Source organism: Poecile atricapillus, chromosome Z, assembly GCF_030490865.1.
Source record: "Poecile atricapillus isolate bPoeAtr1 chromosome Z, bPoeAtr1.hap1, whole genome shotgun sequence".
NCBI classification, from domain to species: Eukaryota; Metazoa; Chordata; class Aves; order Passeriformes; family Paridae; genus Poecile; species Poecile atricapillus.
The window spans coordinates 14202095-14226788 of NC_081289.1; the positions used below are offsets into that span (position 1 = coordinate 14202095).

Sequence of the window (24694 nt, forward strand, 5' to 3'; positions counted from 1 at the left end):
GGAGGTCAGAGCAGTTGATCCCAGTGGCCACTCTGGACTGAAGATATGAGCAGAATAATTTCCTGTTGCATGCACTGTTCTGACATACACAGAATGAAACTTCACATTTCCTCTCTTACCTCTTTCAAATTATTTCCTCTTACAGAGGTGAAGATCCTCTTAAGCTCAGGAGGCAGAAAACATATTGACTGAGGTGGGAGCTTAATCCATTCAGCCAGCTCTGTGTCACAGAAGTGCCAGGAAGCAGCTGTCCTTAGACTTTGTCCCTGAGCTTTCCTGCTTGTTGATGCTCTTTGTTCACTTCAGTGAGGAAACCACTGTCTTGCTATTTCCATCTCTATGTTGGCCAACCAGTTCTGCTCTTTAGCTTTTCTCCTGTGAGTAGAAAGATGGTGAAGGGCCTGGAGGTGAAGCCACATGAGAAATGGCTGATGTCACTTGGTCTGTTCAGCTGGAGAAGAGCAGACAGAGGCCAGAGTTCACAGCAGCTCTGCAGCTTCCTCACATGGAGGAGGGGCAGGCCCTGGTCTCTGCTCTATGTGACCAGGGACAGGACATAGGGAGCATCTGGAGCTGTCAGGGGAGGGTTAGTGTGGATATCAGGAAAAGGTTCTTCCCCCAGAGGGTGCTGGGGCACTGAACAGGCTCCCCAGGAATGGTCACAGCCCCAAGGCTGCCAGAGCTCCAGGGGTGTTTGGACAACGCTCTCAGGCACAGTGTGGGATTGTTGGGGTGTTTGTGCAGGGCCAGGAGCTGGACTCAATGATCCTTGTAGGCCCCTTCCAATTGATTCTGTGATTCAAAGAAGAAAAAAAGCAAAGCTAAGCAATGGAAATGTTATAAATATCCTTGTACATTACAAAAGCCTGTGATTGTGGACACCAGTTGTGCTCTATCAGTGGTATTGGCAGGATGGTGCACACAAATCTGATGGCCCTAAGATGTCTTAAGAACCTGTTTCAAGCACTTGGCATCATTTGAGTTATGGCAACAAGCCACATTCGAAAGGAGTTGTAAGAAATACAGAGTAAGCCAAAGAGTTTGATTTGAACCATGAACATAGTGTTGCATTTTTTTCTGATCTCAGTTTTCTCACAGAATTCTAGAATAGCCCAAGCTGGAAGGGACCATTAGCAGTATGTAGTTCTCAGGCTCTGTATTATTCTCATATTTTAGCATGTCAGAAATAGCACTGTCTGGCACATTCCTTTGAGAGCTGTAGACTAAGGCCTTTCATGCTTATGACAAAGCAATTGATCTTTGTAGTCTGTCCTTGGAAATTTGAAGTTTTGGAGAGTATTCACTGCTGCATTAGTCTGGTATTTGACAATCTGCTACAGTTTTCAGCAGTGAACTAAATAAATCTTGGATATATTTCCCTTAAGAGGTGCCTCTTCCTCAAAATCAGCAATATTTGTGAGAGAAGTTTCATTTCAGTTCATTTTGGTGCTCTTTACAAAAGGCATGTTTGGAAAATTTTGTAATGTGTAAGATGCCTTCCTTAATATTCTAAATATTTTTTGCCTTTTTTTTTTTTTTAAGAAAATGCACGTAAACAAGGTAAAATACAAAATTTTACCCTGTTTTTCTTGGTTTTGTTTTTTGTTTGGAGTATTTTGTTTATGTTTTCTAACTTTGATCTGGAATGAAATAGGGGGTTGTGGGGTTTTTTTTTTTGTTTTGTAAGGGAGGGGATTATCCTTGGTTTAGGGGAGTTTATTTTTAATAAACTTTTTTTTTAAGCAATGTAGTGGTAGGCATTGATTATTCCTGTTCATTACCAGTGTCAGCTCCAATACTTCCTTGAATTCAGTTAGGTGATACTCAAATGCTCCAGAAGAGATGCAATGACAGCCCAAACCTCATGGATATTACAGCATATATTCCCAGTGACAGAAGTGATGTTCCAGTGCTTTGGCTATTGCTGAGCCAAGCCAGTTGTTCTTTTCTGCAGCTGCAACACCTGCCCAGGTGAGAAAGTGGGTTTTTTTTATGAGACCAAGTTGCTTTTCCAGTGCTGTCTGACTTGTTAGAACATGTCATTCTGAATTATGAACTCCTCCTGTTCCCACTCAGCTGATCAGCTTTTAGGATCTTTTTACTCTGAGATTATGTAATAACAAAACCAACAACAAAAAAAACCCCACAAAAACAAAAACCCAAAAAACCACCAAAAAAACTCACCCCCAAAAAACTACAAAAAACTTGTTACTGAAATCTTCTGGGTGAATTGAGAATGGAAGGAAAAGGTGCTATCTGCAGAGGACTGTAGTTCCCCCCTTACTTTTTTTTTTCTTGGCTCTTTAAAAACCAAACCTGTGCAGATCAGTGAGCTGCCACTAACACTTAGCTAAGGGTATTTCAGAGAAGATGAGTTGGGAGGTCCTTGCATAGTAACCACTAATCAGCATCCCCATAGAAGATGTCTGAATACATATTGATCAAGCCAGCTGCAGCTGGGAGGGGTTCTGGAGGCTGATGCAGCTTTCCTTTCCATCCTCCATCCCCAATCATGAAAACTGTGTAGAAAAACCACCCACTGGTACTTCTGGCCCTGGCATTTCTGCTTGTTGTAATTGCATCTGTCGTGGTTTTAAACCAGTAACTAAAAAAAATTACTTATTTCTTGCTGTGAGATATGGATTAGAACAAGAGCAAAACAGGCTTAAAAGGAATAAAGACAGTTTATTAACAACTTACAAGAACACCAGAATAAACTTCTAGAAAACCCCTTTATCTCTCACTACTTGTCCATTTCTTTGTACACATGATAACATAGAGACAAAAAAACTTTAGAACTTTGGTGGTCAAAACCAGTCCCAATTCTTGCTAGAGTCTTTTCACCAGTCTTTGTAGAGAAACAGAAGTCTCTTTCTGCTAATTTATGGAGTTTCTCACAAGAAAACTATTTTTGTTATAGTTTTCTATTTCTCTAATGCCAGCTGCCCAGAAATTTGTCATTAGAGTTCACTCCTCCCATTTCACATCACTCCGAGGTGTGTATGGGCCATGAGTCTAGGGATGCCATTTCAAGGATGAGTTATTCAAAGGCAGAAGTCCTCTTCATCTGTCTCTGTGAGCCTTCCTGGAAAACAGCTTTCCCCTTGCCCCCGCAAGGCTTCAAAATCTTCACTCTACTCATTTCCAGCAACCCACAGTATCACAACCACTCTCTCTTTTTCTCAAAAGTCCACACTTTGAACACTCTATTCCTCCCATACTCTAGTCATGAATTAAAGGAGTCTTTTTAAACTACTATTGTCCATCTCCATAGCTTTAACAGAAAGATATTTCAGCTGTAAGCATCTCCCTATTCTCTCTCTCTTATTTAAAACTTAACTCTTTTCTTCACTGTTTCTGGTAGTTCTATCCTATCTTCTTTATGTTGATTGTCTCTCTCGTTCTCTGTCTTTTCTGAGAAAAATGAGTAATCTGGTCGTTTATCCAGGTAGTAAAAGAATTAAAAGCTTTAGAAAAGCTGCAAAAGTTCATGGTGTCAGGTTTCAGTCCAGCAGCAGAAACTGAAAACCAAACCAGGCTGCCAGTTCTGCTTTCCTTTCCTCCCCCCCCGCCCCTCCCTCTCGTCCTCTGCGGCCTTCTTCGGCCGAAAGGGGGGGGGGAATGGAGGAGGCTACCACAGAGCCTTGTTACCTTCTCAGAAGCCGGAAACCAAAGAGCGTAAGAGACCTCTGACTGTACATCTTAGGGGGTGTTTACAAGTTGAATTCACTTTTTAATGGTCAGAACTGCTGTCAATTCTTAGAAATGACTGATAATTGGTCAGAAGGAAAAACTCCCATCAGCCACCAGCAGCTTCAACTTCTTTAACTCTCAAAGCTGTCTTAAAGGTAAAGCTACCCCATGGCATTATCAAAAGGCTGTGTGGGGTTTTTTGATAGTTAAGAGACTACTTAGGAAGGAAGGTGATTAAATGCTGGGCTTGGAGTGAAGGGGGTAGTTACCCGAACTGTCACATAACCTTTGGATGTCCCTCATATCTCAGCTCCTCAGCAATAAGATAGGACAGTATAAAGCCATTGGTTTCCATTCTTTTCCCCAAACCTTTTAGACAGGGAGATCTTTCTGAGTATTCTTCATCTCCTCCCTGACACCTGGATAATGTCATGCAGAGCTGGGGACCTCTCCTCCCTCAGGACATGGTGCTGTGCCACTGTCACAGCAGCAGTAACAAACAAATGGGCAGTGAGGATGAAAAAAAAAAAAAACACAGGAAAATGCTTGTCCCTGTGCACAGGACTTACAGAATACCCAAATGCTGACAAGTCTTGCTGTTACTTGGCTCTGTGCTGGGCGTGGCTGATCTGATCCATGTTTTCCAGACTCAGGCACAAAACACTCAGAACAGGCCTCTCGTTTGTGACTCTTCCTTCCCTTGCAGGCTGCCTGATAATTAAAAGTGTTAAATAATTAGATAATTAAAATATTTCTATCTGACCAAGCCAAGAGCTGACTCTACTGCAAAGTAAATTGAAAGCTCCTGGAATGCTGGCTCCATGGAGATAAGAGGCTGACATAACTTTCTACAGCTAGTCCAGAAGAAGGGAATTGAAGCAAGTTCTCCTCTTCGGTCCCCGAGTTCCCCTCAGGGATCAAGGTGTTAAAACAGCAGAAGAAAAATAAGCTGGAGGTGGAAGGAGTTCGCCATCTTTTTCAGAGATTTGTGTCAACTCTCCAAGCATGAAGGACTGGTACGGAGCAGTCAAATCTGCACTTTGAATCTGGCAAGATTGGGGTTCTTTTGGTGCAGATTTTCACTGGCATTGTTAGGAACTAATCCTCCTAAGCGATTTGGTAGTTTTTCTTCCTTTATGGTATTTCAGAGGGATATGAGGATACATAGAACAGCAATTACAGATCTTCATGTTTTATATTTAGTCATATATTGATGATTCAGAACAAGCATATGTAAAAAGGCCCAGATGAATCCTCTTGCAAATTCCTTCCTGCCCTTCAGCGCATTTAGGTACATGGGTCTTACAAAAACCTTATCTTTTTGGAGAGGGAATCTTGCCATTTCTTTGTGTCTACCATGATGCATGAAGTATTTTTTTTTTGATGGCTGAAATGTTTTAACAGCTCTGCTGATACATAGACTTGGATGCAGGAAAATGGAGTCAAATTCTCAGCTGGTGTTCATACATCAGCACATTTTTCTTCTGATGCCAACTAGGCAGTGTGGTACAGGGTGCTTTAGAAGCCTTCTTTTTTATCGTTTAGGGGTTTTTTTGGGTCTATTTACCATATCACTGGGAAGGAATACTTGTTTATCTTGAAAATTCAATGTTTTGAAGTGTAACTAAATTTTCCATTTGAATGTATTTTGTGTTCTGACTGTTGGATGTGCCACAGCACCACGCCAGTCTGTGGACAGACTGATGCTCACAGACACATTCTAGGTTGGGATCTGGGATGGATCTGAAATTTCATTTTTTCTGTACCTCAATTCCTCTGACTCTGAAAGAGAAATAACATTTTTATTTCCTCAGCATCCAGTTGGGCGTTTATCAGTGGTAAAGTTCTAGGTACACACATTTGTCTTCAGATAATGCAAATGGCCATTTTTTTCCTGCAGGGAATCACAAGCAGATGGTGTGAGGCAGGCCATGGGCAGGGACACTTTCCACTAGACCAGGATTTTCAGAGCCCCATCCAGCCTGGCCTTGGACACTTCCAGGGATGAGGATTGAACCTAGATGTGAAGCTGGGGCAGCTGCTTACTCTGAGATCTTCAAGGAACTTCACTGATCTGTTCCTGTTTTCACATGGTTGTAACTTTTGTAAAGGGTATTGTTATTTTCACAGCTGGGAACAGGATAAATGGGATGTTGACTCTCTTTACTTGCTTCAGTTATGTTGCTGCTGTCAATAATTTTTTTTTTTTTTTTTTTTAAATCAAGAAATTCCTCCCTCTGAGGGTGGTGAGGCCCTGGCACAGGTTGCCGAGAGAATCTGTGGCTGCCCCATCCCTGGAAGTGTTCCAGGCCAGGTTGGATGGGGCTCTGAGCAAGCTGGGATAGTGGAAGGTGTCCCTGCCCATGGCAGGGTTTCATACCAAATGATCTTTAGGATCCCTTCCAATCCAGGCCATTCTGTGATTTTCTGAATATTTCCATGTGCCCCTACATCCCTTCCCATGCTTTCTGTCCATAATTGGAAACCTCCTTCCTGTGTCTTCAGGTGACTATAGTGGGAGTATAAATACTTAACTAAGCAGCCAGGCCCTCAGGAGATACCATAAATTCACACTTCCAGAACTTTGATAGAAGGTGGCATTTAAAAAAATGCTTAAATGCACCATGGCCATTTGGAACTTTTCCTAGTGACTTTAGTGGAACAGAGTTGGAGCAATAGCAAGTCTATTTGAAAATCTTACATTTTGCTCCAAGCAGCAGCTCAGGGAGTGATGCTGCCCCTCTGCCCAGCCCTGTGAGGCACATCTGGAGAGCTGTGTCCAGCCCTGGGCTCCTCAGCACAGGAGGGACAGGGAGCTCCTGGAGCGGGGCCAGCAGAGGCTGTGGAGATGATTTAGGGCCTGGAGCATCTCTGACAAGGAAAGGCTGAGGGAGCTGGGGCTGTCCAGCCTTGAGAGGAGCCCCAGCTGAGAGGGGCCCTCAGCCCTGGGTGTCCCTGTGAGCAGGGAGGGCTCAGAGCAGGGCCCAGGCTCTGCTCCAGGGGGCCCAGCAATGGCACCAGAGGAACGGGCAGGGACTGATCCCAGGAAGTTCCACCTGGACATGAGGCAGAACTTCTGTCCTGGGCAGTGACTGGGTCTGCTTCACAGGAGACATGAACTTGCTGCTTGAATTCCTATTGTATTCCCATTTTGATCACAGAGGATACCTAGAGACCCTTGGGATGAGGGGAGAGGTAAGGATGACTATGGCCACTGCCACAGTCATGGCAGGAATTTCCTTGTCCCTAAGTCCCTTTCCCATATTTCTCAGCAGCAGCTGCCATCCTGGCTTGCCAGGTGGAAGCAGAGCAGGCAGCAGGACCATGGCTCTTTTGCTGTCCCCAGCAGGCTGTTGTCCTTAGCAACTGCTGTCTTTGCCTCTGCTGCAGAGAGATATTCAGAACTTGTGGCTCAGTGTAAAAAGTGGGGGAAGAAGAAAGAGAAAGATATGTTCAGGGTTTGTTTTGGTGGGATTTTGTGTGCTGGTTCCCTTGGGATATTTCAAAAAGGCATTTAAAACAACAGTGAAGAGAAGAGAGATGGGGCTTTAATGAGGGCTAGCAATGAGGCTAAAGCTGATAAGGAAGGTTGAATTCAAATTGAGTAAAACTCTGGTTGCTTCATCTTCTCAGCCACTTTAAACTGAAATCATTGACCTTTGTGGTCCTTTCCAAAAATTTTAATAAGGACAAGCGGATCTTGTTGAATTTTAATTTAAAGTCATTGACTCTGCAGTTCTCCCAGAATAGTGCTCTTGAAGGGATACTTTGTGAGCCAAGGGAAAAATCTAAACCCTGTGTCATAGGCTCCTCCAGCACTGATGAGAAAGCTTTGAAATCTGCACAGCCCAAATTTTAACATCTGTGGTTTGGCTGCATCTTTGACCCATAAATGGGAAAGGGCTGGGAAACTGTGTGGGTGCTGTACCAGTTGAACAAGAGCTTATGTGCCAGGTGTGTCTGTGCATGTGAAGGTGTGGTGGACGTCAGTGCTGGAAAGCTGTAGGCTCTCCAGACTGCAAGGTTTTTGCAGCAGTCTTAAGAAAAATGCAAATGGTGGTGTGGTAAATAGCAAGATTGCAAAGTGAATTTGGTTTTGTACAGCACTTTGAAATTTGTTGGAAGAAATAACTGGTCATAGAATCAGAGAGTAATTAAGGTTGGGAAAGACCCCCAAGATCATCATGTCCAGCTATCTGATCCCCACCTTGTCATGGCACTGAGTGCCACATCCAGTCATTCCCTGGACACCTCCACCCCCTCCCTGGACAGCCTTTTCCAATGCTTGACCACTCTTTCCATGAAGAAATTCCTCCTGATGTCCAACCTGAGCCTCCCCTAGCACAGCTTGAGGCCATTTCCCCTTATCCTCTCCCTCGTTCCCTGGGAGCAGAGCCCCAGCTGTCCCCTCCTGTCAGGGAGTTGTGCAGAGCCAGAAGGTTCCCCCTGAGCCTTCTTTTCTCCAGGCTGAGCACCCCCAGCTCCCTCAGCTGTTCCTCACAAGACTGGCTCTTCAGACCCTTCCTTGTTATTAATTAATCTCAGGGTTTACTGAATACAATTCCACAGCAGCATAAAAAAGTAGTTTTTCTGGAGCTACCAGTGGACCCTTTTCTGGGGGGAAGCTCACTATGTTTATTCCAGCAAAATGCCCACAGAAAGAAAAGAGATCTTTCTGGGAAAAGATGTACACCGGCATGAGAGATTCAATGGAATTCTACTGAATTCCGACAAGCCTGAAAATTCAAAGGAAATTTGAATTGCAGTGGGAATAAGCCTGAGTTTGGTGAAAATACTGACTGTTGCTGTCAGGAAGTGGTCCCGAGAGCCCGGGAGGTGTTTGAGGGGTGTCGCAGTGCCATCCTGTGGGCCAGAGAGGTATGAGACTAGGGACACCTGCACGGGTGCCAGGTGGCTGCTCCCTCACTCCCCACCAGCAAGATAGGGGAGAGAATGGGAAGGGTAAAACCTGGAAAATCCCTGGCTTGGGCTAAAGGCGGTTTTATAGGGAAAGGAAGAGCAGTGCACACAAGCAAAGCAAAACAAGGAATTAATTCCCTGCTTGCCATGGACAGGCAGGTGCTCAGCCATCCCCAGGAGAGCCGGGCTCCATCACACTGAAGGGTGACATGGGAAGACAGATGCCATCACCCTGAACGTCCTTCTCTTTCCATCCTCTTCCTCCCACATTATAAACTGATGGTGATGCCGTAAGGTCTGGAATGTCCCTTTGGTCACTTGGTCACCTGTCCCAGCTGTGTCTCCTGCCATGCACCCCCAGCCTCCTTGCCAGCATGGCAGTAGGAAAACTAATTGGGTCTGTGTCAGCACAACCAAACCCATCCCTGTATTATCAACCCCATGTTCACTACAGACCCGAAATACAGCCCTGTCAAGGAAATTAACTCTACCCCAGGCAAAACCAGCCCATGAAGGTTCCGCTCACATAGGCATCACTGTCCGCCTCAGCATTTATTAATCCATTTCCTTTTATGTAGAGAAATTCAAGATTTTCTGTGTTTTTTTGTCTGAAAGAGCTGCTTTGGTGGCAGCTGAGGTCAAGCACTTAACCTTGGGTTGGATTTAGGGAATGGATGCATTTTCTGCAGCAAGTCAGTGTAGTCTTTGCACAATGTCATGAAACCAAATAATGTCTTTTTAATGTCAGAATTAAACACAACATGTGCTGGAAAGTCAGGATTCCTCAAGGGAGTCCCAGATGACTTCCAGGGAGAGAAGTGTGAGCTGCATATGGCCAGTGCTGTGTGGGGTTAAACTGGGGGTTTAATTTGAGGAAGGAGGGTGCAGTCTTGGGAATTTCCTTGAATATTTTGATTCACTCAGCCATGCTAAAACAACCGATCTCATGTGAGGCTGTGCTGGATCTTTCCACTTTCCATGCCAGATGATTTGTGTCCTTTGCTACAGAAAAACACTGGAAGGAGTTCATCCTCTCATTAGGAACAGACCTGCTCACTTCACAATCCCACTGCTCTTTTCTGCTTCTCTGCTTTAAGATGGGCACTATAAATACATTGGATCTGATCTGTTAAATCACCTCTCCCTTATCTCTGCACAGTGTGATAGCCTGGCTGCCACAGGGCTCTGTCCTAATGAAAGCGAGTAAAATTTGCTTCAGCAGAGTTACATCCGCTTGAAGTAACTTTCCCTACATTTTTGCCATACCTAGGGAGATTCAAAGCCTGGAATTATTCTCAGTTAACTCATTAGAAGTGGCTTCTGTCTGTAGATCTTCTTACTTGCATGTATAGTCTGAATGGGATGGCATCTCTCACCACTGAGGGGAATTCCAAGACCTTGCAGCAGGACTAGGTAACAGGAGGCAGCAGTTTTTAAACTGATTTTAAATGTGAATGTTATTCCATATTTTCAATCCATAAATGTAGAAGGTGTCTGAAATGGGGTTGAAAAGTTACCCAGGTGAGTTTAGATCCCATTCCAGAGCATAGTCCAATTTTTCATGTCTCTGGTCTCAGAAGAAGTGAAGAAAACTTCACTGAGTAGTGTTGAGCTGTTTATTATGAATTGAGGCATCAGTATCAGGCTCTCAAAATTAAGGACAATAAAGGATAGAGAAATGGGTGCCCAAAACTAACTCCCTGCAACCCTCTACACATAAATGAGATCCACCTTGTAAAAAAAATGACAGCAGTGTAGTAGGTTTTGTTTCTGTGCAAGACCTGCATTCTGCTTTCTGGAACTTTAGACTTCAAGCTGAGCATCCAATGTCATTCACCATGTGAGAAGTTCTTGGTTTATTTTTGTACTTTAAATAGTATTTAAAACTAACTAAGCAATAATTGAGTAATGAGTAAGTCATAGGCAAGGAGTACTTTTGTGTTTTGTTTCTGTTACACTTCACATTTGCCTTCATGCCCATTCCTTTTAGGTGCTTTATTGCTTTTTTATTTATAGAGGTAGAAAAATCTTTTTTGGTCCATCTGCCACTCTTCTGTCCAAACCTTTCTTGTTGCTTTCTCTGTGTGAGAGAAAGTAAACATTATTTTAATGGTGCTTTCCAGCACTGTAATAAATTTGGATCTAGGATGGTTTCAGGCCAGTCTCCCTCTGCTGTGCTGAACTGGCTAAATCCTGGCTTAGTGGACAGATTTAGAATGTGAGGTTTGCTGGCCACAACTGGTTGGGTTTTTTCTCCAATATTTGCAGAATTGAATGATTGATTGTTCTGCTGTAGCTGAATAAAACAGCTCAGTTATACTTTCTAAGCTGTTTGCAGAGATCTGCTTAAGGCTGCAGTGTTTGATCCCTGCTTTGTTTCTAGAACACCCAATTAAAGGTTATCCAGAAAAATTTAGACTTGAGCTTTTCAATTTACAGATAATTCAAGAATTTTTTTCATGACAAACTCAAAAATCTGTTTATAAAATTCATTACCTTTTTATGTATTTGGACTATTTATTTTGCACAACCCTTGCTTTGAAGAGGGAGGTAACATTACACACCTTAAACATGCAGCATTTCCAGCTCAAGAGGAGTCACATTTACTGCCAGAGAGTTTTCCTAAATGAATTTACAAACCACAAAGAAGCAGGAATCTTCTCCTTGCAGGTCAGAAACAAGCTCTAAAAGAGTGTATTTTACAATTTCTAACAATTTTTTTTATTTTTAATATACATGGTGAATAAAAGGACATCCTAGACTTCAAATATTGACTATTTAGAGTCTCATCCTCTCCTCTTTCCCAGTGGAACATCTCTACTACCTTTGGGGAAGATCCATGTCATATACATAAGTGTAAAACTTAAACTAGAATCAGACCAAACCACCACTGTGAATGCTCACTCTGCTGGGAAATCCAGGGATTTGTCATAGGTTCAATTAATGCAGCTGCTGCAGACATATCTTTCTGCCTCTGAATTGTCTGATGGGGTCTCTGCCTTATCAAACTCCAAACAATCACTGTGATTCAATTATTGATGCCCTGAATCTCTTGAAAACTGTGAGCTGGCCTCAGCATCTCAATTTGTTCATCCTCTGTAATCCCTGGAGTGAAAACTCTCTTCTCAAACATATAAATCCACAGGAAAAAAAATTGACATGAAAGACAAGTCGCTGAGGGAATTTTGCTTTGAAGATCAGCACATATTTAGCCTGAAAAGCAGAGATTGCTCACAATTGTGGTGAACTTAAAACAAGCAAGTTGTGCATTTTGTTGCTAGACCTGGCTTTTCTTTCTCTTAGAAAAATTTTTGAAGAGCAAATGCAAATGTGTTGGTGTATATTTATATTTATGTAAGAGGTGCATATTTATATATTTTTGTGCTGCTGACATTTTCTCCTTTCAGAACCTAGGCAGAGCTCCTGATAAACCTTGTTCACTTTGTAGGCTTCTCCCATCTCTGATGTTTCTCCCACTTCTTTCTCCTCCTTTGGGCTTTGGCAACGTGACAAACAACCTTCTGGCCCAAGGCTGTCTCACTGCCACACTTTTTGCAGCCTGTTCTTTTTCTTTTTCTGGCTACTTGAGTCATTGCCAAGCAGTAGTGGGAGCTGTGGGACCTCAGGGACTGGAAAGTGTATGGTTTTCTTGGTGGAGTAAGCTGTTTCCAAACCCCAGCACTGAGTGGGAAAGGGAATTGTGGTAGAGAATGCTGTCTAAAAACATAAATGGTGCAAACTCTTTGCAGTTTGCAAGTTTAAAGGCTTGAGATGCTCAGCATTTTGGCAGGCACAAGCTGAACTTCTTTAAGCTCATTACTTGCCCTGCTCACACAATTAAGTCTGGACCTCAGAGTTTTGTTTAGCACTCAGGAGTCCTGAAATGATGAATTTAAGATCATATCCTATCCATGTACCTGTGGCTGGATTCCAGGTTCCCCCTGAAGCCACTCTGTCACTCTCCATCCTCAGCTCCACAGGGGAGAGAAAATATCATTAAAGATCCTCACTCTCTTCCTCTGGTCCAGTGTGAGGTCCCTCCCAAGGGAGTCAGTCCTCCAGGAACTTCTCCAGGGTAAGCCTTTCCCATGGGCTGCAGTTCATCATGATCTGCTCCAATGTGGATCCTTTCCACAGGGTGCAGTACTTCATTTATTCCAGTAATTTTTTCTTTCTCCTTCTTTTGTTGTGGGAGTCTGCTGATACTTTTAATAACTTATTAATAGCCCTTAAGGTTTCATGAGTCACCAGCACAGATGCATCTGGAATGGACTGCACAAAAGCGTGACAATGGAGAAGGCCCTAAAGAAAGAAAAGTTCTTGCAGATCCAACTTTTTTTCTTCTAATGTCTCATAAATTGTTTCAGATCTAATTTTTAAAAAATAAAATAAAAAATTTTAATTCCCTTATTTGCTTTGATAGACTTTCCTGCCCCTGGAACAGAGGGAGAATTCCAAATTCCAAATAAGCCAAATTGTCATTACAGATCTAAAATTAGATGCCACGAAAATGGCTCTGGGAAGTTCAGAAGTCCCAGTTACAGTAAGAATCAGACCTTGTGTCTCTGTCCTTGAAGAGTACTGCACTGCAATGCATCCTAACAAACTTTGCAACCTTCTAATCAGCATATTTCATCTCATGCAACAAAACAGTTGTATAATTCCCAGGAGCTGCAAGGAAAAATTGGCTCCAAAGCCAATCCTAGTAGACATCAAGGTAGGCAAAGAAATGTAGCCCTTTCCATTTTAGCCAGCTGCAGCTGACAACTGCAGATTTCTAATTCAGCCCCTTCAAACATTCTCATGAAGAAATGAACCCTTAGGTTGTTGTGGCTTTACTGTGATCCATGTAAAATAACACTTTTTTTTCTTTTTTCCCTTGCTAGGCTGGATTCTGGATGCTGCAAGGTTGTCATGTCAGGATGCTGCAAAAGAGATTGTTGCGTCTTCTTCCTGTAAAGTTGTGGAGTTTCTCTCTGTGCAGGGGGTACAGCCTTCATGGTCAGGAAATTGTTTTCCTTGCTCTGTGGTTTTCTTGTTGATGTTGCTCTTAAAGGGGTCAACACTCTTAGTTCCAGGAAACTGAAACTAAATATGAACAGGGACTGGAGGAAGGAAGCAGGGAGAATCCCCTATAAGATTCCAATGCATCTTATTTCTGGGAAAACTAAATAAAACAGGATTCAACTGCTAGTGGCTAAATAGCAGCAATTTATGAGCTGTTCCTCAAAAGCCCCAGACAAGCACCAAGTCCTGTGGGAAGCTGGAGATTGACACAGGACACCTCCAGAAGAGTCTGCTGTTGAAACTTCCTTTAAGCATTTTTCTCAAGTGGAGCATGCAGACCTGGCAAATGCATAAGGTCAGCCCTTAAAAGAGCAAAGAGCTCTCTCTAAGAAAATCAAATGAGTGGCCGAAGTCTGTCTATTTGTCTGCCTGTCTTTTTGGCCTTGGACTACTGTGCTTTTCAAAGCTGTGCTTTCATAACTCAGATAAAAAGGTAGATGTTTCATATAGCTCTACAAATAATAATCATCCTGTTCATGCAAAATATCTGCTACCTGAGGGATGGGCCTAAACCAGAGGTGTTTCTCAATTGCTTACAAAGTGTCTGGCTTTAGCATCTATACAGTCAGTTTTTGTGAACACGAGTCCATTGCCTGCTCTAACGAAGTTAGTGACTTATTTTCAGTGGTTGTAGAGAGTTTCACTGAAATAGCACTGTTTGTAGTCTGCTGTGTGACTTAGGAGGCACAATCGCCAGACAATTCTGCAATTGTAATATAACTGTACATGGTGTTCCCAGAAAATTCTCTAAAGTCTTATCCCATTGCACCGTTGTGATAAAAACCTCTGCTGCTTTTCAAGCTCCACGAGTCCATGCTGTGCCATGCTGAAAGTGAGAGAAAACCCAATTAGCTCTGGAAAGTGAAGGGCAGAGAGGGGTGCTCTGGCCTGGAATTCCCTCCCTTTGGCAGCAACAAAGGTCAGCCGTGCAGCCAAATTTCCATGGATCCAGCTTGTGTGTGTTGCCAGCTCTCTGCACAGGAGAGTGGGAGGATGGGTAGGAAGAATTGATTCTGGGAGGGCAGAGCCTGAAAGGGAGAGTGGAGTTAAATGTGATAGCTGAATATTCAAGAGGTAGTTTGATGGATGCTGGGCATACAACTTCCCTGGAACTCTTTATAAGTAACACCCTCTATATATTCCTGAGTGACTTTTAGCCAGTCTGGCAGTTTTCAGTATCTGTGTGTGAGGGAAAAGAGGTAGGAGGCAGCTGATCCCTATGATTTGGCAGCTCTGGGAGTGAAGTACCTCCTTGTGGCTGCTGGCTGAGGGTCTGGATCTCTGAGGAGCTTCCTGACTACCTGTGGCTCCCACAGGCTTGTAGGACTGGGCTTAGAGAAACCCTGAGCTGCCAGATGGAGGCTGCTTCTGGTGCAGCTCTTCTGAGTAGTCACAGCCATGGATGTGAGCCTGCAGTCCTTGGGAGGCAAAATGCACTCCACAATCCCAAGGGACCTGCTTTGTCCCTCAGTGCAGGCCAGCTGTGGGAATCCTCCAAGTTCCTTTATGCCGATCTGTGTGTCAAGGCCATGTGGCTGACCATGAGTGACCAGAGCTGCTATGGACCCTTCCTGCAAGGGCAGTTGTCTTCAGAGTCAGCGTAGGTGCAGGCTACCTTTGGAAAAGAGTGATTATCCTGGGGAAATCCATGGGGCAGAAACCTTGGGCCATACTGTGTGCTCACACTATCAATAGGGATGATATTGACAGGGGTCTTTTGTGGGAAAACTTGCTCTGATGCATCATTCCAAGGAGAACAGCAGGAGTTTGCAGGTCAGGCCATGTGGTGAGATACGTAATTCCAGCTCCCTTACTGGATCTGATTTATACAGGTCAGGTCCAACGTTTCTGAGAAATTGTTGATGGTGGGGGCTTTTTTTGTTTGTTTGTTTGATTGAAAACTTGAAGCCTTTCAAATAAAGAACGTGAGGTATAGGGAATTTTTAGCTGGAGTATGTGCTTCAGGATGCTTCCTGCATTCAGGCTTTGAGAACACAAATTCTCTGCAGAGAATCCCACACACAGTGGGAGACAAGGTTATTGGGCTTGGAAGTGCACCAGGGAGATGGGACTTGAGTGAGCTTGGAACAGCAATCATTATCATTAGTGGCAGTGCCATAGTATGTGCTTGACTCAAATCCAGCACTGCACAGGTGAGAACCTGATGAAACATTGTAATTTGATTTTTTGTGGTTGTTCCTGCCAGTGTGATCCACTGTTGAATAGGCTAGACATGAATAAAATCAGTATTTTTTAAAGTGTTGTGTGTGGGTTTTTTATGTCAAAAGGGCTGGTTGTCCTCTTGGACTTTACTGTGTTCATATGGAAAGTTTGATGTGGAGTTAATATGGCTCTGCAGCTTTTTTAGGGCAGTCCCCATCCCCTTGCAGAATTTCACCTTCTTCAGAGGTGGATGCTGCAGTGCTGCACTGAACTCCTGCCACAGGGAAAGATGTGAAGATAATTTGACATGTCCCCCTGCTGGTCCTGCAGGGGGTGGTCCCTCTGTGCTGTGACAGCTCTGCCTGCCATCAGGTTGAAGTGATCTCCTGGCTGGAGATCAGTGTAGTGCCGGTGAGGGATGTGTCTGACTCCATTCCAGCCCCTGCTCAAGGAAAAGTATTTTGGAAGGTGCTTTTCCATCTCCCAGATTATGTGTCTGGTTGGATACCAAGACAAAACAAAGCCAGCTTGGGTGTTCCCCAGAGTGCTAGCACCTTCCACAAGACCTGTCCTGCTCCATTGTGGGCACTGCATGAGGCAACACTCAGTGGCAATCTCCAAATTACTCCTCACTCAGGTTTTGCTTGCTTCTGGACTCAGAAGCCACAAAGGTAGGCCCATGTATATGGCATTTATCCATGTATCTGCCTCACAGTCATGCTGAAAGAAGACAAGGAGACAACAGTCAAGGAAAAACCTAATTTCCGCACTGGATGCAGGAGTCTGTGTCTTGCTGAAGGTCAATGGTTCCCACACAGATTTGTTTTCTTTTCTCCCCTGCCACTGTGGCAGCGTTGTCACTGGTGAGTACGTGTGCTCGTCTGCTCCCTGTCACTCACCCAAAACCCTCACTGCCTCAGTCCTTGAGCCCTGGACACATTTGCACGTTTGTGTTAATCCACATATTTTGTTTGTTTTACAAGTCTTTTGTTTTCTCAGTTGCCACTTTTCAAACCCCATTTTCTTACTTCACTTTGTCTCTTTCCCTTCTTCATCCAGCCCAGATGGTTCTTCACTCCCCTTCTGGAGGGCAGTTGCTGTCCCAAACCACACATCATTAAAGTGAGTGGCACAAGTGCCACAGAGGAGCTGTGTTTTGGATCCCATCATTACAGACCCCATCACTGCAAACCTGCATCAGCAGTGCTCCAAACCTGCAGCAACATGTGTAGAATTGAGATTGCTCACATCTGCCAAAACATTTGACAGGTGGATGCATAATGTCTGGGCAATATCACATAAATCATCTTTCCACCCCCCAAAAATTAATCAGATTTCAGTTACAATGATGCAAACCCCTTTATCTCCCTATCACCACCACCTCTCACCCTTTTGTATTTATTAAGTTAAACTCAAAATGAAAAAAAACCTCTCAAAATTAAAAAAAAAAATCCTATGTAAATGTCTTTTTTTTTATCTAGCAGATAGCAACAATCTGAAGGGAGGAGTGGTCATCTGAAAACTGATCAGAACTGTAAATGGGTGATGGAGATAAATGCATTTCTGGTCAGGCTGCAAGCACAGCCCTGACCTCCACTCTTGTAAATACACATTTCATGGCTTTCTTCTGAAATCTGGGATTTAGAGAGCCCCAGCAAAAGGTGAGGCCATTCCAGGGCTGTGTCTGTGAGCCCCAGGAATCTGTCCTTCTACATTTTCTCAGTCCCTTGTGTGTGTTAAATTCTGTGACCCTCTCCAGTCTGACTTACTGCAGATAAGATAAAGAGGATTTTTTTTAACCAATCAGTCTTAGGGAAGGTTTGGGAGAAGGTTTTTAGAGGGTGAATTTTGAAGGCATAAACTGCAATGCTGACCAATTGAGCTGCATCTGCCATAAGGGCCCACTGAGTATTGAACTGCATTTATGGCAATACAGGTATAAAATGTCAGGAAGAAGTAGCAGTAGGGAGGAGTATAAATGTACTAATTTTGAGTACAGCATTTGTATTTGTTGTCATAATTGGTCTGTTAAAATGATTTTCCCGGAAATGAGTTAGTGATCCCAGTAGAGAATACAATTTGGAGAGTCATTGAATTAGAAGAAATGAAATCAAATCAAAGACAGAGTAGCATATCTTCTATTAAATAACTGTGGCAGAAACTGTGTTGCAGACAGATTGAATGCTGACAGATCATCAAAACTGAGGGATATTCACTCATGACTTTCAAGGGAAATAGTGGAATTACTTATGGCACTTCCTTCACTAATCCTGTTGTTGCCTGAAGTCTGCAGAGTAACAAAGGTGGTGACTTTCTTTAAAACAGTTTCTACAAGTGTATCTAAGGTACTGCAGTCTGGTAAATTTAACTTCTGTAGGAGGACAATTAATTGCATAACAAGGAATTGAATCAATGAATGCCTGATAAATACAAAAAATGGCCTTCATAAAAGTCACCATAATTTCTATTATGGAAGGTTTTGCTTTAGAACACTGATTTCTTTGGAGGGATAAACAAGGACAGTGGTAATGGTGAGTCTCTTTGGTTAGGTCAGAAGGTTTTTGAGGGAAATGTCCAGTCATGGGATCAAAAGAGAAGATCCTGGCATGGTTAAAACTGGGGAACAGTGAGCTTCTAGGTTTAGGTGGTCTTCTTGTCATCATTCTTCAGACTTTAATATTCATGCAGAAGAGTGGCAGAAACAGGAAACTTATGTCTAGACCCAAATCAGTTCAGCTTCTACAGTAAATGGTATTAACTGGTATTATATAGCTTTGACCCTTTGGAGAGATCTCACTCTGACCTTTCCCAAACTCTGATGGAGTAAAATAACTGTTTCCCAGTCTTTTATTTGCAGATACTCTAAATATTGTTGCTGGGGATGAGAATAGCAGTACAGTAAACACCATTTGCTGACAACCAATTATTTTTTCTTAGGAACCTTTATGGACTCCTTAAAACTTTTCCACAGACCCTTAAAGAGTCTTGAAACATAGCTTGATGGACATTGGCTGCACTGTGTAGAGTTCACCCCTAATTTTCAAATTTATTGCAGGCAGCAGATATCTACTCCTGGAAAAGGAGCAATTAGTCACCAGAGTGAGAATCTGAAGCTCATGAATAAGGAAGAGGCAAAGTTCTCACCAGAGAAATGTGACAAGCTTGTGTCTATTTCTCTTTGTGACCAGGCCAAATTTGTGTGAAGTGTTGAGATTCTTGGTCACACCATCAGGTCTGCCCTGCATACTCTTTTTCCAAAGGGGGAAATTAAATTCCATACCCCAGACCAATTCAAGCCAGTGTGGCTGCTGTGTTTGCCTTTGAGTGGAGCAGACAAACTGCCTGGGTATTGATTTTGTGCACATTAACAGCTCCCCATAGCCCAGGCCATTTCCTAAGTAGCAATCTGCATAGTCATAAGGGAATAATTTCCTTGTTTATTATTAGAAAAAATCACCCTTTCCAGTATGTTTTGATACTGTGTTTCAGGAAGTTACTTCCTATCCTAAACTTGTTATATAGGGGTGTGTAGCTGTAGTTTCTTCCAAATCAACCAGATGCTGTTTGCCTCCTGCATCACTTTGTGTCTTCTGATTGCTCTGCACACCCAATACACCCCTGCCATTCCTTTATATTTCCATGTAGGAATCAAACCTGAGCATCACAGAAGGAAGGAAGAAAGCTCCCAGGGCTTTACATCCATACCATGCACCCCTGACCAAGCTGCAGTTCCAGACTGGAGGCAGCACCAGGTATCAGAGGTACAAATACACTGTGCTGGAGAGGACTGAGTCTCTGATACCTTTGCCCTGTGCAGTGGAGATGGCCATTCCAGTATCTGGTGATCTGCTCCTCCTCCAAGTATTCCCGAAGCCAGATGCCTGGAGAAGTTTGCAAGGACAGCTTGCCTTACGTCTGCTGCACAATGTTGTTGTTGGGACATCAGAGGAGACCATGGGACTTCGTGGTAAAGTGGTTGCAGTGAGTTGAGCAGCACAGGAGGTGGAACCCTCTCCCTGCTGTGCAGGCAGTGCCCTTTATCCATAGCACTGATTTGACCTGTGCTTGGAGAAAAGATTTGACACCATTCTCAGGCATACCAGAGATTTCTGATGAAGTTTTTAGTAAACCTGTCATTCCAAATTCCCCTCTGCTGCAGTGTCCAAATTTTGGGGTCTGGTCTTTGCTGTGAAATGACCTGAGAGAACCCAAATCCCTTTGTCCATCCATCCCCCTCTGGGCATCCTCATCACCTATTGTGTAGTGCTTCCTTTTCCTCTCATGAGTAGCTTTCATATTGCTTTATATCCCTTGAGCTTTCTCCCTCCCAACCGGTCTCTGCCTGTTCCCAGCTCTGACCTTCCCATGGCACACCTGTATTCTGGTCTCTCCATCCTGGTTGGGCTGGGATGAGCACAGCGCTCCAGCAGAGGGCGCGGGATCCATTCAGGAATAAGTTGTTCCAGTGCCTGATTATCTATTTTTTTCTTTCCCTCTGCAGTGCTGTTTCAGGTGTGTGAATACTTGCCCCTACAAACTCTGCCTCTAGGACAATCTCTAGATATTTCTCTCTTTCTTTGCTGATGGAAGTGTGGGGTGTTTGCCTGCCAAGGTTGCTTCACTATGGGACCTTGGAATCATAGAATCATTGAATAACAGAATCATTCAGGTTGGAAAAGACCTTTAGGATCATCGAGTCCAACCTGTAACCAAACACCACCGTGTCATCCAGCCCGGAGCAGTGAGTGCCACATCGAGTCATTTAGTGAAAACCTCCAGGTATGGAGACTCCAAACCTCCCTGGGCTGCCCCTTCCAGAGCCTGACAGCCCTTTCAGTGGAGAAATTCCTCCTGATGTCCAACCTGAATGTCCCCTGGCACAGCTTGAGGCCATTTCCTCTTGTCCTGTCCCTTGTTCCCTGGGAGCAGAGCCCCAGCTGTCCCCTCCTGTCAGGGAGTTGTGCAGAGCCAGAAGGTTCCCCCTGAGCCTCCTCTTCTCCAGGCTGAGCCCCCCCCCCCATCTACCTCAGCCCCTCCTTGTGCTCCAAACCCTTCCCCAGCTCCATTCCCTTCTCTGGACACACTCCAGTCCCTCAATGTCCATCTTGTCCTGAGGTTCCCAAGCTGCCCCAGGATCTGAGGTGTGGCCCCAGCAGTGCCCAGCACAGGGACAGTCACTGCCCTGGCCCTGCTGCCACACCACGGCTGGCACAGCCCAGGTGCCTTTGGCCTCTTGCCCCCCTGGGCTCCTGTCCAGCCGCTGTCCCCAGCACCCCCAGGGCCTTTCCCAGCTTTCCAGCCCCTCTGCCCCAGCCTGGAGCTGCAGGGGTTGGTGTGAGCCAAGGGCAGCACCCAGGACCTGGCCTTGTTGACCCTCAGACCACTGACCTGGGCCCATGGATCAAGCCTGTCCAGATCCCTCTGCAGAGCCTTCCTGTCCCCAGCAGATCCACACTCCCACCTAGCTGGGTGTCATCTGAGAAATGGCTGAGGGTACACTCAATCCCCTTGTCCAGGTTGTCATTTAAAAAGAACTGGACCCAACACTGAGCCCTGGGAAAGACCTCTGGATGTACTGGCTACCACATGGATGCAACTCCATTCACCACCATTCCCTGGGCCTGGCCATCCAGCCAGTTTTAACAGTGAAGAGTGGATTTTAACTTGTGGATTTTAACTTGCACATTTAGAGGACAGGGAAAGTACAAGACTGATAGCGGGAGAAGTGCAAGCTGCATTCCAGATCTGCTCTGCCAGTAGGTTGAGATTCCACTGTTCCTTTTTCTAAGTACAATACATGATCATAGCAATCTTTCCTGGTGTTAAAATTGATGGCAGATGTACCCCTCGATAATGAGTCTCATAAAAAAACTATATGAAATCTCCTGTTGAATTCAATAGCAGAGGTGCTGTTCCAATTTAAAGGTTACAGGATGATGCAAAAAGAGAGCTAAAGAAAGATTATCCTTTTCCACTCAGCCTCTGGAACTTGGGTTATTATAGAGCTGACTTTGCCAACACTGAAGTAGATGCTTTTGGATGACTGAAAGCTCTCTGTGGACAAGGAAATGCAAGAATGTTCCCCATGTGTTAAGTGCACAGAACTGCAGAGGGCCAAGAGCTGTGCCACCATGATTTGTCACCAAGCTTCTTGTGGCAGAGCAGTGCCACTTTAAGTTTCTCTGAAAGAAAACTAAAAAATCCTTTTTTTTTTTTTTTTAAATTGGAAGTATTCTATCCCATGGCATCATAGAATTTTTAAATTACTCTTACCCTTGGTGGTATGTATTAAAATAAAATAAAATAAAATAATGACAGTACTGTTATACTGTCAACTCTTTTTCATTATTAGATATGATGCCATCTTATAGACAGGCCTGTAGCTTAGAGATCTGGCAGCAGGTGTTCTTCTGCTTCTTTTACACCAAAGCCTTTACTCCTCTTATCAGTAAAGGATGGGATAACTCCATGGACCAGGTGTTTAAGAAAAAGGCTGGATGTGGCACTTGGGCCATGGTTTAGTTGATAAGGTGATGTTGGGTCATAGGTTGGAGTTGATGGTCTCCAAGGTCTTTCCCAACATAGCTGATTCTGTGATTCTCTAAATCTGTGACCAAAGCCTTGCTCTGACATTGGTGCCAAGGTGGAGCTGCCTCTTTTCCCTGGGGCAGTGGCAGCAGCAGCAGATGCCTTTGTTATGGTGTGTGACAAGTCTTTGGTCCCGTGCTCACACAGCTGTTTGAACACAAACATTCCTGTGAAAAGTCTCAAACAGCAAGAGAGCACAGAGCCTTAGTGTCTTAACATACCTGGTGTCAAAAGGCTCTTTTTTTTTTTTCTTGTGGCTACCACAGCTGAAGTTATCCCGAATTTGGGATTATGGGGGTGCTAAGGAGCACAGCAAAGCAGATTCAGGGGAGGGAGGTTATTTGCTGGCATGGGACGGATGGGAGATCTTACATCCAGGTTTTAGTGACTGAAATCCCATTTCGTGCCACTAGAGGATACTCAAACTGTTGCCAGCTTGTAAGAAACAGCTCCTTAGTCTCTGCTTCTCTGGAAATCAATTGATAGGAAAAGGAAATGTCTTTGAGAGGAATAAAGGGAGTAGATGTTTAGGCACATCTAAAATCTTTCTTTTAAGTTTCAGTGGGAGTTCAGTGAATAGAATCACATGCACAAAAATTGAAGCAGTGAGTGACAGCAAATGGAGCTGATGAGCTGCCTGTATGTAAAAGCTGCATCTTTAACTGCATCAGCAAGTGTCTGGTTCCTGGGAGGTGGAACTGATGTAGCAGCCACATCCTGTTGTGACAGAGGCTGGGAAAGCTGGTATGGGAGAGAGAAGGACATATAGAGAGGCTTAGAGAAGGTGCTGTGGGATATGTCTAGATTTCGTTCTGGTTGGATTGCTGGGATCTGGTGCAAACCAGAGATGTGGTCTTGGTTCCAGTTAACATTGTAGAGCCAGAGGGAGCAGAGCAAATGTACAGCATTCACTGCAGGACTCACTTCTGAGGTGAATTGCAATGGGGGCCTTACATGAGGATCCAGGTGCTGTTTAACTCCTCCAGAAAAATCAAACCATTTCAGACAGGGCAGAGTCCAATGTTGTGATGAGCTTCTCAAGGAGCTAAAAAGAAACCACTACTATCTGACTCCAAAAGTTAGGCCAAGCAGGGCTTAAAACATTTTCTTACCTTGGCCGAGCTTGGCTGCATCAAGCACACCAGCAGTGCTGCTGCTGAGTCTGACAGCATCACCACAAATCCTCCTATTGGGGCGGATGCAGGGAAAAAAACTCCTCTCTGACCTCTAGTAACATTCCCTGTTCAGTGGGGTCTCAGTTCTAGAGGACTGTGATGGGGATGGTTATCCTGTTACAGTCTGATTTGCATCTTCTGGGAAGGGTTAAGCTATGAAGATGCTTAATCTGGCAATTAGAGCAACACAGAGTTCTTTGCTGCTAATCAAAGAATTTGTACTCCTCTTAAGACCCATGGCAGAGGTCTGTCTTGGTAAAGTCACTCTCCAGCATTCCCATCCAACACATGCAGGACTAATGTCCAGGATTCATTCTGGGCCTGTCTTTCCAGTCTGTGTCTTCCCTTTAAAGACTGCAGTAGTGAGAATGGGATACATGCCAGGAAAAATGTCTCCAAACAATTTCCTCCAAGGACTGGAGATAACCTTTTTCACATGGGGTGGTCAGGAATGCAGCAAAAGGATCCCAGGCCAAACAGCTGTGCTCTTGAATGGACCCACTGCAGCCAGGCCAGAGCAGGGACACCAAGGGCATCAGAGGGATGGAGCAGCTCTGCTGGGAGGAAAGGCTGAGGGAACAATTGGGATTGTGCAGCCTGGGGAAGAGAAGGCTTTGGGGTGACCTCACTGTGGCCTTGCAGTGCCTGAAGGGAACCCACAGGAAAGATGAAGAGAGACTCTTGACAAGGGCCTGGAGTGACAGGACAAGGGGCAGTGGCTTCACAGTGACAGAGAGCAGGGTTAGATTGGATATTGGGAAGAAATTGTTCCCTGTGAGGGTGGTGAGGCCCTGGAACAGGTTTCCCAGAGCAGCTGTGGCTGCCCCATCCCTGGGAGTGTTCAGGCCAGGCTGGATGAGGCTCTGAGCAACCTGGGCTAGTGGAAAGTGTCCCTGCCCATGGCAGGGGGGTGGAACTGGATAATCTTTAAGATCCCTTCCAACGAAAACCATTCCATGATACTGTGATTATAAATCAAAGTGACCTTCCTTGCTAACCAAGGTCAGACAGATGCTCTTTTCTCCCTTGGTCCTGGTGACAAGGATTTCCTATCTGTTTTTCAGTGTTGTACCTGCTCACCTGGATAT

General features: G+C 44.4%; 1 long non-coding RNA gene across 1 annotated transcript; it reads left to right on the forward strand.

Moving 5' to 3' along the window:
- The first annotated feature begins 5648 nt into the window (after positions 1-5648).
- On the forward strand, positions 5649-15935 carry LOC131573711 (uncharacterized). Its single transcript, XR_009276230.1, has 2 exons — positions 5649-5786; positions 13500-15935. It is a non-coding gene; the product is annotated as an uncharacterized LOC131573711 (long non-coding RNA).
- The last annotated feature ends 8759 nt before the right edge of the window (positions 15936-24694 follow it).